General features: G+C 44.6%; 1 protein-coding gene across 47 annotated transcripts in view; it reads right to left on the bottom strand.

Moving 5' to 3' along the window:
* The window catches only part of PPP6R3 (protein phosphatase 6 regulatory subunit 3), a 131,460-nt gene that overhangs the window by 99,386 nt on the left and 18,164 nt on the right, over nucleotides 1-13,910 (bottom strand). For 5 of the 47 annotated variants that reach the window (XM_065594613.1, XM_065594633.1, XM_065594643.1 and 2 more), the window contains exon 2: nucleotides 9,113-9,244. The exons of 37 other annotated variants lie outside the window; for them this stretch is intronic. The gene's annotated coding sequence lies outside the window, so the exon portion shown is untranslated. Of the gene's footprint in view, nucleotides 1-9,104; nucleotides 9,245-13,910 lie in introns of all 47 variants that reach the window. 5 more of the 47 variants (XM_065594609.1, XM_065594608.1, XM_065594612.1 and 2 more) reach the window with 1 other exon arrangement.

The raw sequence follows: 13,910 nt of genomic DNA, 5'->3' as shown, positions 1-13,910 counted from the left end.
GATCTCTGCTGAAGCCTTATTAGAGAAAAATCCAAGATAGATGGAATTCCTGGATTTCTAAGATTTGCTTTGTGCTCCTGTCACCATTTGCAAAACTTGGACCAGATAAAGGAGTACGCTTTCAAGGCAGATACTCTTCTAGAAGAAGGAAGTGTTCTAATGACTTTGGAGGATAGACCCAACAATACTGCAGTTCTCTTCTGTCAGGCAGGCTATTAGATGCAGCCAGTTCATGTATAGATGAAGCAGACCACCTTATGAGATGTCCTAAATCTTTGGGAGCTGCAATGGCAGTCCCAATTTCAGCTCTATTAAGTCCAAAAATCAGGGTGTCCTCAGGCAATGCAGTGTCATCCATGTTACTGTAGTCTGTTCTAGTTTTATTCGGGAAGGTGGTCCAGAAAATAACACTGGTCTACAATTTTTGAGAAGTCGTCTGCTTCAGAGATAAAATGTGCTATTTATTATGTAATTTGATGTGCTGAATTCAAATATGACAATTAAAACTGATTTGCTACTATTTCTAAGGTATTTACGTTTTTAAATTTTATGTCTATGTATATTGTGTAGATAGAGTTTTAATCATAAATTGTAAATCTAGGTCTTCACATGTGTTTATGGTTCTTTACATGATAATATTTCACCTGTCCTGTTTATGTAACACTTTCAAAATCAGCAAAAGGGTTATATAAATAAAATTGATTATGAAACAAAAGGCAAAAAACTATTATGTACATAGTTTAGTCCTATTCAGTGTCTATTTGGCACTTCTTGGCTTGTCTCTTGTATTCATTAAATGGAGCATCTCTTGTCACTGTCCAGCAATAGTCTGCAAGCATTGATGGGCTCCATTTGCCCTGATAGCGTTTCTTCATTGTTGTAATGTCTTGGTGAAATCGCTTCCCATGCTCGTCGCTCACTGCTCCACAGTTCGGTGGAAAAAAAAATCTAGATGACAATGCAAAAAATGTATCTTTAGTGACATGTTGCAGCCAAGCCTTTTGTATGCCTTGAGGAGGTTTTCCACCAACAACCTGTAGTTGTCTGCCTTGTTGTTTCCGAGAAAATGTATTGCCACTAACTGGAAGGCTTTCCATGCCGTCTTTTCCTTGACACGCAGTGCATGGTCAAATGCATCATCTCGAAGAAGTTCACGAATCTGAGGACCAACAAAGACACCTTCCTTTATCTTAGCTTCACTTAACCTTGGAAATTTTCCACAGAGGTACTTGAAAGCTGCTTGTGTTTTGTCAATGGCCTTGACAAAGTTCTTCATCAGACCCAGCTTGATGTGTAAGGGTGGTAACAAAATCTTCCTTGATTCAACAAGTGGTGGATGCTGAACACTTTTCCTCCCAGGCTCCAATGACTGTCGGAGTGGCCAATCTTTCTTGATGTAGTGGGAATCTCTTGAACGACTATCCCATTCGCAGAGAAAACAGCAGTACTTTGTGTATCCAGTCTGCAGACCAAGCAAGAGAGCAACAACCTTCAAATCGCCACAAAGCTGCCACTGATGTTGGTCATAGTTTATGCACCTCAAAAGTTGTTTCATGTTGTCATAGGTTTCCTTCATATGGACTGCATGACCAACTGGAATTGATGGCCAAACATTGCCATTATGCAGTAAAACAGCTTTAAGACTCGTCTTCGATGAATTAATGAAGTCTCCACTCATCTGGATCGTGAACGACGTTGAGGGCTGCCATCACACCATAGATGTTGTTGCAGGTTACAAGATCACCTTCCATGAAGAAGAATGGGACAAGATCCTTTTGACGGTCACGGAACATGGAAACCCTAACATCAGCTGCCAAGAGATTCCACTTCTGTAGTCTGGAGCCCAACAGCTCTGCTTTACTCTTGGGTAGTTCCAAATCCCTGACAAGGTCATTCAGTTCACCTTGTGTTATGAGGTGTGGTTCAGAGAAGGAGGATGGGAGAAAATGTGGGTCCTGTGACACTGATGGTTCAGGACCAGAAGTTTCATCCTCTTCCTCGTCTGACTCAAGTGAAAATGATTCTGGTGCATCAGGAACCGGCAGTCCTTCTCCGTGGGGTACTGGGCGTATAGCTGATGGAATGTTTGGATAATGCACAGTCCACTTTTTCTTCGTTGACACCCCTTTCCCAACTGGAGGCACCATGCAGAAGTAACAATTGCTGGTATGATCTGTTGGCTCTCTCCAAATCATTGGCACTGCAAAAGGCATAGATTTCCTTTTCCTGTTCAACCACTGGCGAAGATTTGTTGCACAAGTGTTGCAGCATATGTGTGGGGCCCACCTCTTGTTCTGATCTCCAATTTTGCAGCCAAAATAAAGGTGATAGGCTTTCTTAACCATAGTGGCTATACTGCGCTTTTGTGATGCAAAAGTCACTTCACCACAAACATAGCAGAAGTTATCTGCACTGTTCACACAAGTACGAGGCATCTCTGCTCACTTTGGCTAAACAGAAGTGTGTCCCTTTGCAAAATCAAACACTGACAAATAAGAGCATGACACTGTATGATTTCTAGAGCTGATATAGGGCAATTTGTTCAGCAGAGTGATGTAAGCTTCGTTATGACTGCATCATCCATGACTTCTAGGAATAACATGATGCAATTCATATCAGGTATGACGCAATACCAGCTTCAGATTGCATCATTCATTGTTTTGCCTAAAAAGCAAGTACTGTCCAAACCCAGTCATGGATTTATTCATAGATCCAGTCAAAGATGTATTTTAGTCATTTCTGGTTTAAATTGAGATCCCTTCCCTTTACAACTCACTTATCCTCCGCCATTCCCAAGTCAAGGGTCGTATATACTGACCCAATAGCATATCTTGAAAACTAGAGCCAATCAACAATTTTAAGCATCATTTTCATTCTCAGTGACCCAGAATTAGTAAAGTTTTACTACATTTATTTCAGAAGCAATGTAACAGGAAGGATGGAAAAAAAACAGACAGATCGCCTTGTGCCCATCTGTGTGATAGGGCATCTGTTTGCCTGGATCTGGGGTCCACTTCCTTAGTGACGTACTTTGGTCTCTAACAGTTATGTGGTTTGCAAATAGGTTAGTTGAGGACAGGCCAAATGATTGGATGATTAACTCAGACTTCTTGATTCAGGCACCCCTCAGAGTTGCGCACCTTGTGTCTGCTGAGCCCTTCCACCTTGTTCAGGTCTCCCTTTATGTGAAGGTGAGGAGAGAATGCTCCACTCATCATATGATTTCCATTACTTCATGGTGTAGTGCTGAGGTTCTTGTTCCTTCCCTGTTTACATATGCAACCATGCTCGTTATCTGACTGAATCAGAATGCGGTTCCCCTCCAGGCTGGACTGGAGCCTTTGCAGTACCAGCCTGACTGCTCTTGGTTCTAGGTGGTTTCTGTTGTGGATCCTTTTCTCCAGGTTCCAGATGCCTTGAGCTGTGTGGGACCCCAGGTGTGCTCTCCAACCTTCCAGACTGGTGTCAGTTGTGAGGATCAAAAATTCTGCAACACATATGGGCATGCCCTTGAGGACAAATGCCATGGCTGACCACCATTTTAAGGAATTGATCACCTGGGCCAGAACCCTCACTTATCTTTCACACATTCCAAAGAGTAATTCCATACCTTTAAGATGGAGCCTCAAAAGTATCTGATGTATGGTTGCATCCATTGAACCATCTGTATGCATGAAACTAGGAGGCCTAGCAGTTGAAGATCAGTGCAATAGTGGGCCTCTTGCAGTTCCAAAACAACAAGAGGCAATCTTTAACCTTCTGGAACCTCTTTAGAGATGGATTTATTCATACAATTGAGGGGTCTATGTCCACTCCCAAGAGAGTTATCTGGGTGGATAATAAAGCCATGCATCTACATGAGATTCAAAGTTGGGGACGTAGCTCTGTGTGCCTTTTTTGGGGATGGAGCTCTGATTAAGAGGTCATCAGGAAGCAGTACAAATGAATCCCCTGTGGCCTGAGTCTTGGTATTATTACCAAGATCATCTTTTTAAAGACCCTCAGGGCCAAGGACAAGCTGAATGGAAGCATTGGATACGGATATCCAAACCTTAGGAACCAGTGATGGCACAGTCTGATAGAGATGTTGAGGTATGCATCCACCAGATCCAGTAAAAAAAAAAAAAAAAAAAAAAAAAAAAAAAAAAAAAAAATCACAAAATCCCCCTGGGTCAGGGATGACACAATAGAAGTTAGGGTTCCCATCCAAAACTTTATTTTCTTCATTTGAATCTTTTGAGATCTAGAATAGTTCTAATTCTTCCTGTATACTTCTGAACAATAAAGAAGATTGAGTAGAACCCCAAGGATCTCTCTTCAGAGGGAAGGCTATTATTCCCATATCCAGCAGGTGAGAAATCTTTCTGTATTAGATTGCGCTTTATAGGGTCATTCAAGATATGGGACTGGAGGAAAAATGGATGGGCTGGCACCTATAACTCAAGGGAGTATCACAGATTAACTGCCTCCCTGACCCACTGGTCCATGTTCAAAGCAACCCATCACTCCAGGAAATGGGAAATCCTGCCCCCAAGCTTCAGCTCTAGGTGGAGACAACCATGGTCTTTTTCATAAAGAGGCTTGGGAGCAGCAGAGTTTCCTTGGGCATTTCCCCCAAGCCAAAATTCCATGTTTTTTCCTCTGGAAAACATGCTGCCCCTTCACTGGTATTTGTGCGAGGATGAAGGCTGAAAGGAACACTTGTCTAAAGGCCGGTCTGCACTCTCTCAAATGCATGGTGCGGAAGGGACTGTCTAGATTTTGCAGCATTGACTAGCTTCTCTCCAAAAAACCAAGGCTCCCTTGAATTTGGCAGAGCACAGCACCTGCTAGAGTGGCTATTCACCTTCCAGGGACAAAGCCACAGGTGGCACCTGGTCATTGAGCTAGAAGTCATGGCTTTGGCTGAGAATCTCATCACATCCATTGAGGCATCACAACAAATGTTGTTGGCAGGGAAACTCTCTTTAAAACAGAGCCAAAGTCAGTGTGATCCTTGAGGACTCAGATTTCCAGCCAGGAGAGAGATGTCCTTGGCAAAGCAAGTAGCTGCGAGGAATGCCCTGATGGAGGCTGAGGAGACCTCAAAGTCTTTTTTGAAATTGGCCTCTTTTCCTATTTGTGGGGTTCTTAGGACAGAACTCCCCTTTTGAGGAGATAACCATATATTTAGCCAGGAAACCTATGGCAGCATTATCCCTGGGTATCTCAGTAATTGGGACTTTGGGGTCCTGGATCCTATAAAAACTAGGATCATTTTTGTGAACATGCTTGCCTTCGTTTGGCTTATCTCATTCATCCCTAATTACTTCCTCAATGGAGGAGCGTAAGGGAATCATTACCTCAGGGGAGGATTTTGAGGGGAGACATTTGCTCAGGCTTACTCTTGGGATTTTGTTCAGATTCATCACTAACCTGAACAGTGGATCCAACCTTGTTGAACGCAGCCTTGAACTTCTCAGCGGGGGAGGAACCTTTGCTGAGTCTTTCCACAGTCCTGATTGGCATCAGAGCCTGACATTTTAACATCCTTTGTGCAGGATACAAGGGAGTCAGAGGACTCGTACCTCCTAGAGCTTTTATGCTTTCTTCCCTTCTTTTGCTCTCTTATTTTTTAGCTCACTTAGAGAGAGCATACAAGCTCTCTCCCAGCTTGGGTGAGATTTTTGCAGTTAGCCTTGCTGAGAGCCTGAAATCCTCTTATGAGATCGCTTTGGAGCCTCACCTCCTAGTCCCATTCCCCTAGGAAGGGAGACTGGGAAAATGTTTTTTCCCAGGACTCATTTTAGGACTGGGCAGTGGGGAATTTGAGACTTCGCAAGTCTGCCCTGTGTTCTCCAGAGGTTCATAGGAACTCCTACGTCAGCTGACTGGAGTCCTCCTTGTCCTTGGAGTCTCTCCCTGCTCTGCCCAGACTCCTTGTCCATTTTTCCCCAAATGGGAGTTGCAGCTGCTATGGATGCTGGGTGCAGGCTGGGCAAAACTTACTGTCTGCTGAGCCTGGGAGGGCAGTCTCCCAGATGGAGCACCATTTGGATTTCTTTCAGTGCTTTTTTGGCTGCTCTACCATACCTGGAAGGTGCAGAGGAGCCAGCAGGGAGGCATGACAGCTGAGACTCCAGGGTTTTTCCAACACCCAGGTAAAAAACTAGTCCAGGGGAAGGAAGGGCTGGGAAGGAGAAGAGTGCTCACCACTGTCCAAAATTTTGACAAAAAACCCTTAGACAAATGTCAAGGCGAGATCTGTAAAAACTGCTGTCCACATGCTACCACAGAGGCAGAGAAACTGGAAGCAAGAAGCAGAAGTTTGAAGGGGCATGGCCAGAGCATGGGGCTCCAAGACTGATTTGTCTCTGTGAGCTGCAGGGAACAGCGAGCAAGCCAGATATCAAAAACTGTGGGAAGCGCTGGACTGCTAGTGAGAGTGCTAGGGAAACCAACTCATCCAGTCAACTTATATTTTAATAAAAGCAAATCTGAGGGTGATCTATCCCTTTCAGGTATATGACACATCACAACCATCTATCAATCACTTTTGCTTTTAGCAATCTTGACAAGACGCGAAGGAATGTCAAAATTGACATGCAACAGAGTAAAGTATTACCTTGTCCACTTTTGTTTATGACATAATAGCAGTCGCAAAGATGTTTCCCCGGTTTTGTTTTGTTTTAATTTAAGCCTCTACCAGGTTAGACAAGACCTGATTTCTGTGCTAACTAGGGAAGTAGTGCAATTAGGGCATAAAGAAAAGCTGAAAACTCACCAAGTAGAGGGGAAAGGAATGTTTTAAAACAGAAGCAAATTTGTGGTCTTGAAAACTGATGTCCACGCCTAACACTTTGTTAAAGAAGGCATTGTTGAAGTTTTAACCACTTCTGTCCCTTTCATTAAAATGAGAACTCACACATGAGCCCTAAGTAGTCCTCCTGCAAAGACACAGACGTTCTGACCTTACAATCTTGATATTCTATGGTCAAGTAGGATGAGCAGGATTTTTTGGAATTTTCATTATGAAAACCTTTAAATCTTTTGTAGGTCCCCTTTAATAATGCCAACAACAGGCATATCAGCCTAGAGAAAGATACTACAAAACAAATAACCCATTAAGCATTTTAATAGTTCTGTCTTCTGAACTTGCTGAGCGAGCAGGGACTTTTAAATATATTTGAAGTTAACGTGTACAAGAGGTTATATCAAAATTCTAGCAGAAAAGGTAGCCAGTTCCAAATACCAAGATATTTTGTAGCTTACACACAAGGTTTTAGAAACAAAACCCACTATTTCCAATTTGTTTAGACTAAGAAATGTAGCACTAAGACCCAAGGCTTCACAGTATGCAAACACTTGCATACTTACTAAAATAGTCTTGAAGAAGGTAACAGACACTTATACTGAAGGCAGTCAAAATTACTGTCAAAATATTACAATAAGGTCAAGAATCTGTTCCGCCCTCTTTAAACCTTCATTTCTGAGTGTCATATACATTTTCCAGTCACTTAATCAAATGATGACCAAGAGAAGGAAAAGAAACTGTGGTAACAGCATCTGAATTCAGTAGTTTCTCCTAGAGTCAAAGACATTGTCTACAATGGGTTTTTACCCATCAGAATAGCTACACTAATGCAAATACCTAGCATAGATAGAATGCAAATCATGACTCTCTTCTCTCCCCGCCCACCCCCGCAGCTTATATCCAGGTTAAAAAATCACACAGCGTAGACAAGGCTTAAAACCATATCTTGTGTAGGTCAAGGTCAAAGGTGAAGGTAGCCTTAGTTAATAATGGTGTGCACAATCAGAATCATCTCCATGCATGTTAAGAATGGCCATGCTGTGTCAGAACAATGGTTCCTCTAGCCCAATATTGAGTCTTCCAACAGCAGCCAATGCCACATGCTTCAGAGGGAATGGACAGAATAGAGCAATTTAGCAAGTGATCCATTCTGTTGTCCAGTTCCAGCTTCTGGCAGACAGAGGTTTAGGGACACAGAGCATGGAGTTGTCCCTGACCATTTTGGCTAATAAGCAAGAAAGTATCAGAAGGTGATGTAAGGAAAGCGCAATAGAAAAAAAAATCAAAAGCAAACTGATCCAAATTAAGGTGGCAACTGTGTGCCTTGCAATTACTTTGTCACCAATCTAAACAAGAATAGTGATCATTCGATTTGCTGCCAAATGAAGTTCAGAGAATTTGCTCGCCCCCCCCCTTTTTTTTTTTCTAAAACCACACACACAAAATATGTAAAATGTGACTTTACAGACCTGACTTTGGAAGCTATTGACTGCCACCTGCAAAAGCGATAAGCACCCTCCACTGTCATGGAAGTCTAGGGTGTTCAGCAGGTCATAGGGCTAGTGATGTACTTTTAGTAGTAATAGTACTTCTACTCTCGAGGTCACATGCACAGGCACAAGCCTGCAATTTTGGGGCTTCAAGCTCTGCAGTGAAATATTTGTTAGATGGTGTCCAGAAGCATTGGGGTTTTTTTGTTTTGTTTTTTAAAGACAGTCTTATGGATCTAAGTCTAAAAACTCTCTAAAACAGGATTTATAATAAGGTGCCATCTGAACTAAGTGTTGCCCTTTTGAAAACACACACTCCTTGCCAGAAATCTGGCACTGGGGCACGGTTGTGTATTAATTCAGATGTATTAATGTGTATTGTTGTGTATTAATTTAGATGCCTTCAATCAGACTAGGAGGTACTTTTATAAGTACCCTTTTATCAAAAAAAAATTCATCCAACCGATAGTGGTCCAACTAATGCAGTGAGAAAATGGAAAACCTAAAAAGCTTATTTTGAAGGTAATCTAACAAAAAAGAAACTGAATTTGTACTCTTTATTGCTTACAAATTAAGTTTTACAAAGCCCCAAAAGAAGTTTTTCTACTTTATTTTACATCAGAAATTCAAGTCTTCTCTATCCTAGAAGACTATAGGTGACTAGAGAACTAGTCGTTTTTGAGTTTGGTTATATATTTTTTTTAAATATACCAAGGAAGTGAGACCTGATTGAGAGAAGCGATTTTTATTCTGACAGTCTTAAAGAGTTTTAGACAATTGGTGGAAGTAAAGTTCTTTGTGAATGGTTCTAACACCCCTACCTCTTCACCTAAAAGCTGTGAAAGCTTCCAGTCAATGATTCATCCAAGAGATAAGGAAACACGGATCCAAACACCATTCAGGTTTTTATAACCCCTGAAGCAGCAAAGAAGGCACAAGCCAAATGTTCTTTTCAGGTCACCTTTAAAGAAACCAACAACAGTTTAAGAGTGAGGCTTGGTCTACACTACCAACTTATGTCAGTATAATTATGCTGCTCAGGGTATGGAAAATTCATACCCTTCAGAAATGCAGTTATACCAACCCAACTCCTCATGTAGACCCTGCTATGTCGAGGGAAGGGCTTCTCCCATTGACACAGCTACCATCTCTCAGGGAGGTGGAGTACCTATGCCACTGGGAGAAGCTCTCCCATCGGCACCACTATAAGCTTAGACAAACCCTCAGTGGGAACACTATGATCTTTTCTATGCATGGAGACAATCAGAAACAGCTACTTCACTTTAAATGTGCACTCTACCTTAATCAGAGTTAACTTTCATGTGTAGATAAGCCCTAAGAATGGTCTTTAATATCTAAGATAAAACACACAACTCTATATTGCTGGAAATACAAGAGTCACAATGCTGAAGCGCCTCTCAAAAAGAAGACCCAACATCTCCTTGCAACTTACTTAGCAGCAAGCTTTATTCACAGGGCTCTACCAAATTCACGGTCCATTTTGGCCAATTTCAGGGTCACAGGAATTTAAAAATACCTCTACCCCGATATAACGCTGTCCTCGGGAGACAAAAAAAAATCTTACCGTGTTATCGGGTCACGTTATATCGGGGTAGAGGTGTAGTAAATTTCATTATTTCAGATATTTAAATATGAAATTTCACGGTGTTGTAACTGTAGGGGTCCTGACCGAACTCTGAAGGCAGCAGGGCTGAAGTAAGGGCAGCATGGTACGGTATTGCTGCACTGCTATTGGTGGGGCACCGCCTTCAGAGCTGGGAGCCTGGTCAGCTGCCACCGCTCTCTGGCCACCCAGCTCTGAAGGCAGTGCAGAAGGGTGGCAATACCGCAACCTCCTACAATAACTGTGCGACCCTCCCCCGCAAAAAAATCCTTTTTTGGGTCGGGACCCCAGTTTGAGAAATGCTAGTCTCTCCCATGAAATCTGTATATTATAGGGTAAAAGTACACGAGAGACCAGATTTCACGGTCCGTGATGCATTTTTCACAGCTGTGAATTTAGTAGGGCCCTAGCCATTGCCCTTTCCCAAAAGTGTTCTGTGTCCCACCCTCCCATCCCCCTTTATTTTAGAGACCCCCTAGAATCCTCTCCGTGCTATGCACTCCTCACAATTCCTCCGCCACAGACCAGGGGCTCTGTTATCCCTCATGTTTAACTTACTCCACAATGGTAACAAGCTAGTGAAAACAGGATATCATTCTAATGATGCTGAGCTACACTAAAGATGCATGTTCAAAGCAAAGGAAGTACAGAAAGCATTTAGCTACATAAATTGCTCAATTATCCCCATTTGTGAAATGGAGCACTGAGGGACAGGGTACATTAAGCAAATCTCTTGAATGCATGTAACAGGTCTGTGGCTGAGTTAGGAATTAAATCTAGATCTCCGAGTCTCAGGTCAGTGCTCTATCCACTGAACCATCTTTCCTACACTTGAACACTCAAATGCAGTTGCAGTAAATGGGAGCTGTGGGTGCACAAAGCTTTGGAGGGGAGGGCAGGGGGAGGAAATGAGTTTATGTCTTCCTGAATTCATACAAGTTTTTCTTTACTGACCTTCACTAAACAGATCTATTAAGAGTTGTCTATACATGGCATTATTCAGGAATAGCCCTTAAAGGAAAAAGGAGTTGGCCTATGTCCTTTTGTCTAAGCAGGGCCGTCCCTAGCTATTTTGGTGCGTTACGCAGCCCTGTCGGGGGGGGGAGGGAGGCTGTGTGGGGCCCCAGGCCTCCGCTGGTGGGAGCGGGGAGAGGGGCCCGGCCCCAGGCCTCCGCTGGTGGGAGCGGGGAGAGGGGCCCGGCCCCAGGCCTCCGCAGGGGGGCTGTGTGGGGCCCCGCCCCAGGCCTCCGCAGGGGGGCTGTGTGGGGCCCCGCCCCAGGCCTCCGCAGGGGGGCTGTGTGGGGCCCCGCCCCAGGCCTCCGCAGGGGGGCTGTGTGGGGCCCCGCCCCAGGCCTCCGCAGGGGGGCTGTGTGGGGCCCCGCCCCAGGCCTCCGCAGGGGGGCTGTGTGGGGCCCCGCCCCAGGCCTCCGCAGGGGGGCTGTGTGGGGCCCCGCCCCAGGCCTCCGCAGGGGGGCTGTGTGGGGCCCCGCCCCAGGCCTCCACGGGAGGGGGGGCTGGTCCCAGTCCTCCGTGGGGGACGGGAGGAGAAAGGGGGGCTGGCCACTTCCTGCAGGAAGTGGAGTGACCCGGCCACAGCCTGGCTCCCAACCATGCTGGCGGCGAGTGCTGGGGGGCAGTTCCCCCCTCCCCCCAAGCCTGGGAGCAGAGCAGGCTGGGGCCGGGTCACTCCACTTCCCGGTGAGTGCAGGGTCGGGCCTGGCTGCAATCTTCAGGGGAGTGGGGGCAGGGCGGGGGCAGGAACAGGTGGGGCTGGGGCAGCACTAGTGGTGCCCTACACAGCTGTCTACTTTGCCTATGGGTAAGAACGGCCCTGCCTGAAAAGATTTTTTTTTTTTGTGAAAACCATATACGTATTTTACATTAAAAATGCAGATCTTGTCTGGCCCAAAAGACTATGATGGAGAGCCAGTGAAATGCTACCACCGTAAAACTTGAGTGAAAACTGAGCAATGGAGAGATGAGAGGATTTAGCGGGGGAGAAGGGAGGGATATTAACACCTAAGCTTCAATGACTGATCCAGATAAAACAAAACAAAAAATTCCTCTAACAATTCACCTTTAGACTAAACAGACAAGCCTATTTTAAAAAAAAAATCTTTGCATGTCAGCTTGAAAACAAATTTTAAATATAGGGTGCTGTCATGTTTTATGAGAAAATACCTGTCCCTTTTCTGATCTGAGTTTACCCTCCCAGATGGTAGGCCTCTTTCCCAAAATGGGTAAATGTGTCATTTTGTGGTGGTTCTTCTCAGATTATGGCTACATGGAGGGGAAAAGTGTGTTCTTAATTCAGGTTAGCTAACGAGTTAAAACAGTGAAGAGACGGCAAATCTGCTTTTAACTCAGGTTGGCAGCTGAAGTTGCAGCCTATAGGAGTATATCTATGTTGCAATGTAAGCCTGGGCTCAGACTCAGGCTTGAGCACAAATGCCCCTTCCAACCACACACGAATCTCTCAGGTTCAGACCCAAGGTCCTAGGACTCCATGAGGTTAGAGGGTTCGAGCCCTATCACTCTGCAGGGTAGATGCAGACCTCCCCAAACTTGGGTCCTGGGAGTCCACCAGAAGTATCCTACAATCCCATGGGCCCTCTTCCTTTGTCCTCTCTCCCCCAAGAGTCACCAGTCGACTCCAGGGAAACGGAAGCAACCCCCTTGTTGTAGTACAGCAGCTTGGCAAGTCAGTGTTTAACCTTCCATTTATTCTGCCCGGCAAGTTGCAAACACATTTTGGGAGAATCTTCTGCTTTGGCAATGGATACTGACCAGGAAAGTCCTTTGCAAAGCGTGCTGCTTCATGCTTGTGGGAACACAGCCTGATTTTGATTAATCTCTGGTGCGAGGCAAGCAAAAATAGTAGATTTTAGCAAGAGTACCAGTAATGACCACACATACCAGCAAACAATGAAGAAGCTGGCAGCACTGGAAATTTACCATACCAGTGCAGAGAGCAGATTAAACAGCTCAAGCCAGAGTACTGGAAAACCAGGGACCAGAAGCACACCCTGGATAACTTACTGACGTTATATCCATTTTATGATGAGTTTGTTGGGCATTGCACCGAGTACAGCGCTAACAGCAGTGCTGATGACCTAGGCAGCTGGGATGGCAACCTGGGGCCCCCGGAATCTAGCATGGGAACTATGGGGAACCAGCAGCAGTCGCCAACTGAGACCAGTGAGTGACTCTGCTATGACACTGGTCCCAAAGGAGATTTTGCTGTAGGAGCTGCAGTACATTCTGGAGCTGTACTTGGAAGAGCTTTTTGATGCCCCCCATCCCCCGAGGAAAGAACGGCCACGGAACTGGCAGCAAAAATGAAAGAGGCAGCAGCTGCCCAGAGCCTGGTAAGTTTCTGGCTCCATTTTAATGTTTATTAATACAGGAATGGGAAGGCTTTCCTTTCTATGAACCATTGCAAAAGATATTACAAGCCCCAGATAGTGTGTTTCCACTAATGGAGGATTACATGCCAGCACTGTGGCATCCCTCCATCACTGTCCCCTCTCTCCCTGTGGAATTCAAAATGGCAACTGGGAAATGCAAACAGTTAAAAAAAACTCCTTGAAAAGTGAATTTTCACAAAAAGGCATATTTTTTGCTAGGACATTATTTTTTAACAAACAGCAACCTTACATTGCCATTCCCATAAGCATGCCCATTTGTAATCACCCAACTGTGCAACGAGCCACCTGAAAACAGTGAAAACCTGGGTGGAGGTGTGGGAATGGGTTCCCTTTACAAATCTAGTCCATAGGTCATTAAATTTCTCCTAAATACAACTGGGGGTTTGAATTTTGTCCAGATACATGCTGGGGAGGGGGACTAACCAGGATGACAGCAGAACTGTGTGTTTGCATGCAGTAACAACAAGCTAAGGCATATGGAATCTAACAGCATCCAGTTGATTGCCTCAAATTCTGACCCAATCCTGTGGAGTGATAGCTTCAAGCTTTTCCTGTAACAGGAACTCCAGAGAGGT

The sequence above is a fragment of the Chrysemys picta genome, chromosome 4 (genome assembly GCF_011386835.1).
Source record: "Chrysemys picta bellii isolate R12L10 chromosome 4, ASM1138683v2, whole genome shotgun sequence".
Taxonomy (NCBI): domain Eukaryota; kingdom Metazoa; phylum Chordata; order Testudines; family Emydidae; genus Chrysemys; species Chrysemys picta.
This window is presented reverse-complemented; position numbering and strand designations above follow the sequence as displayed.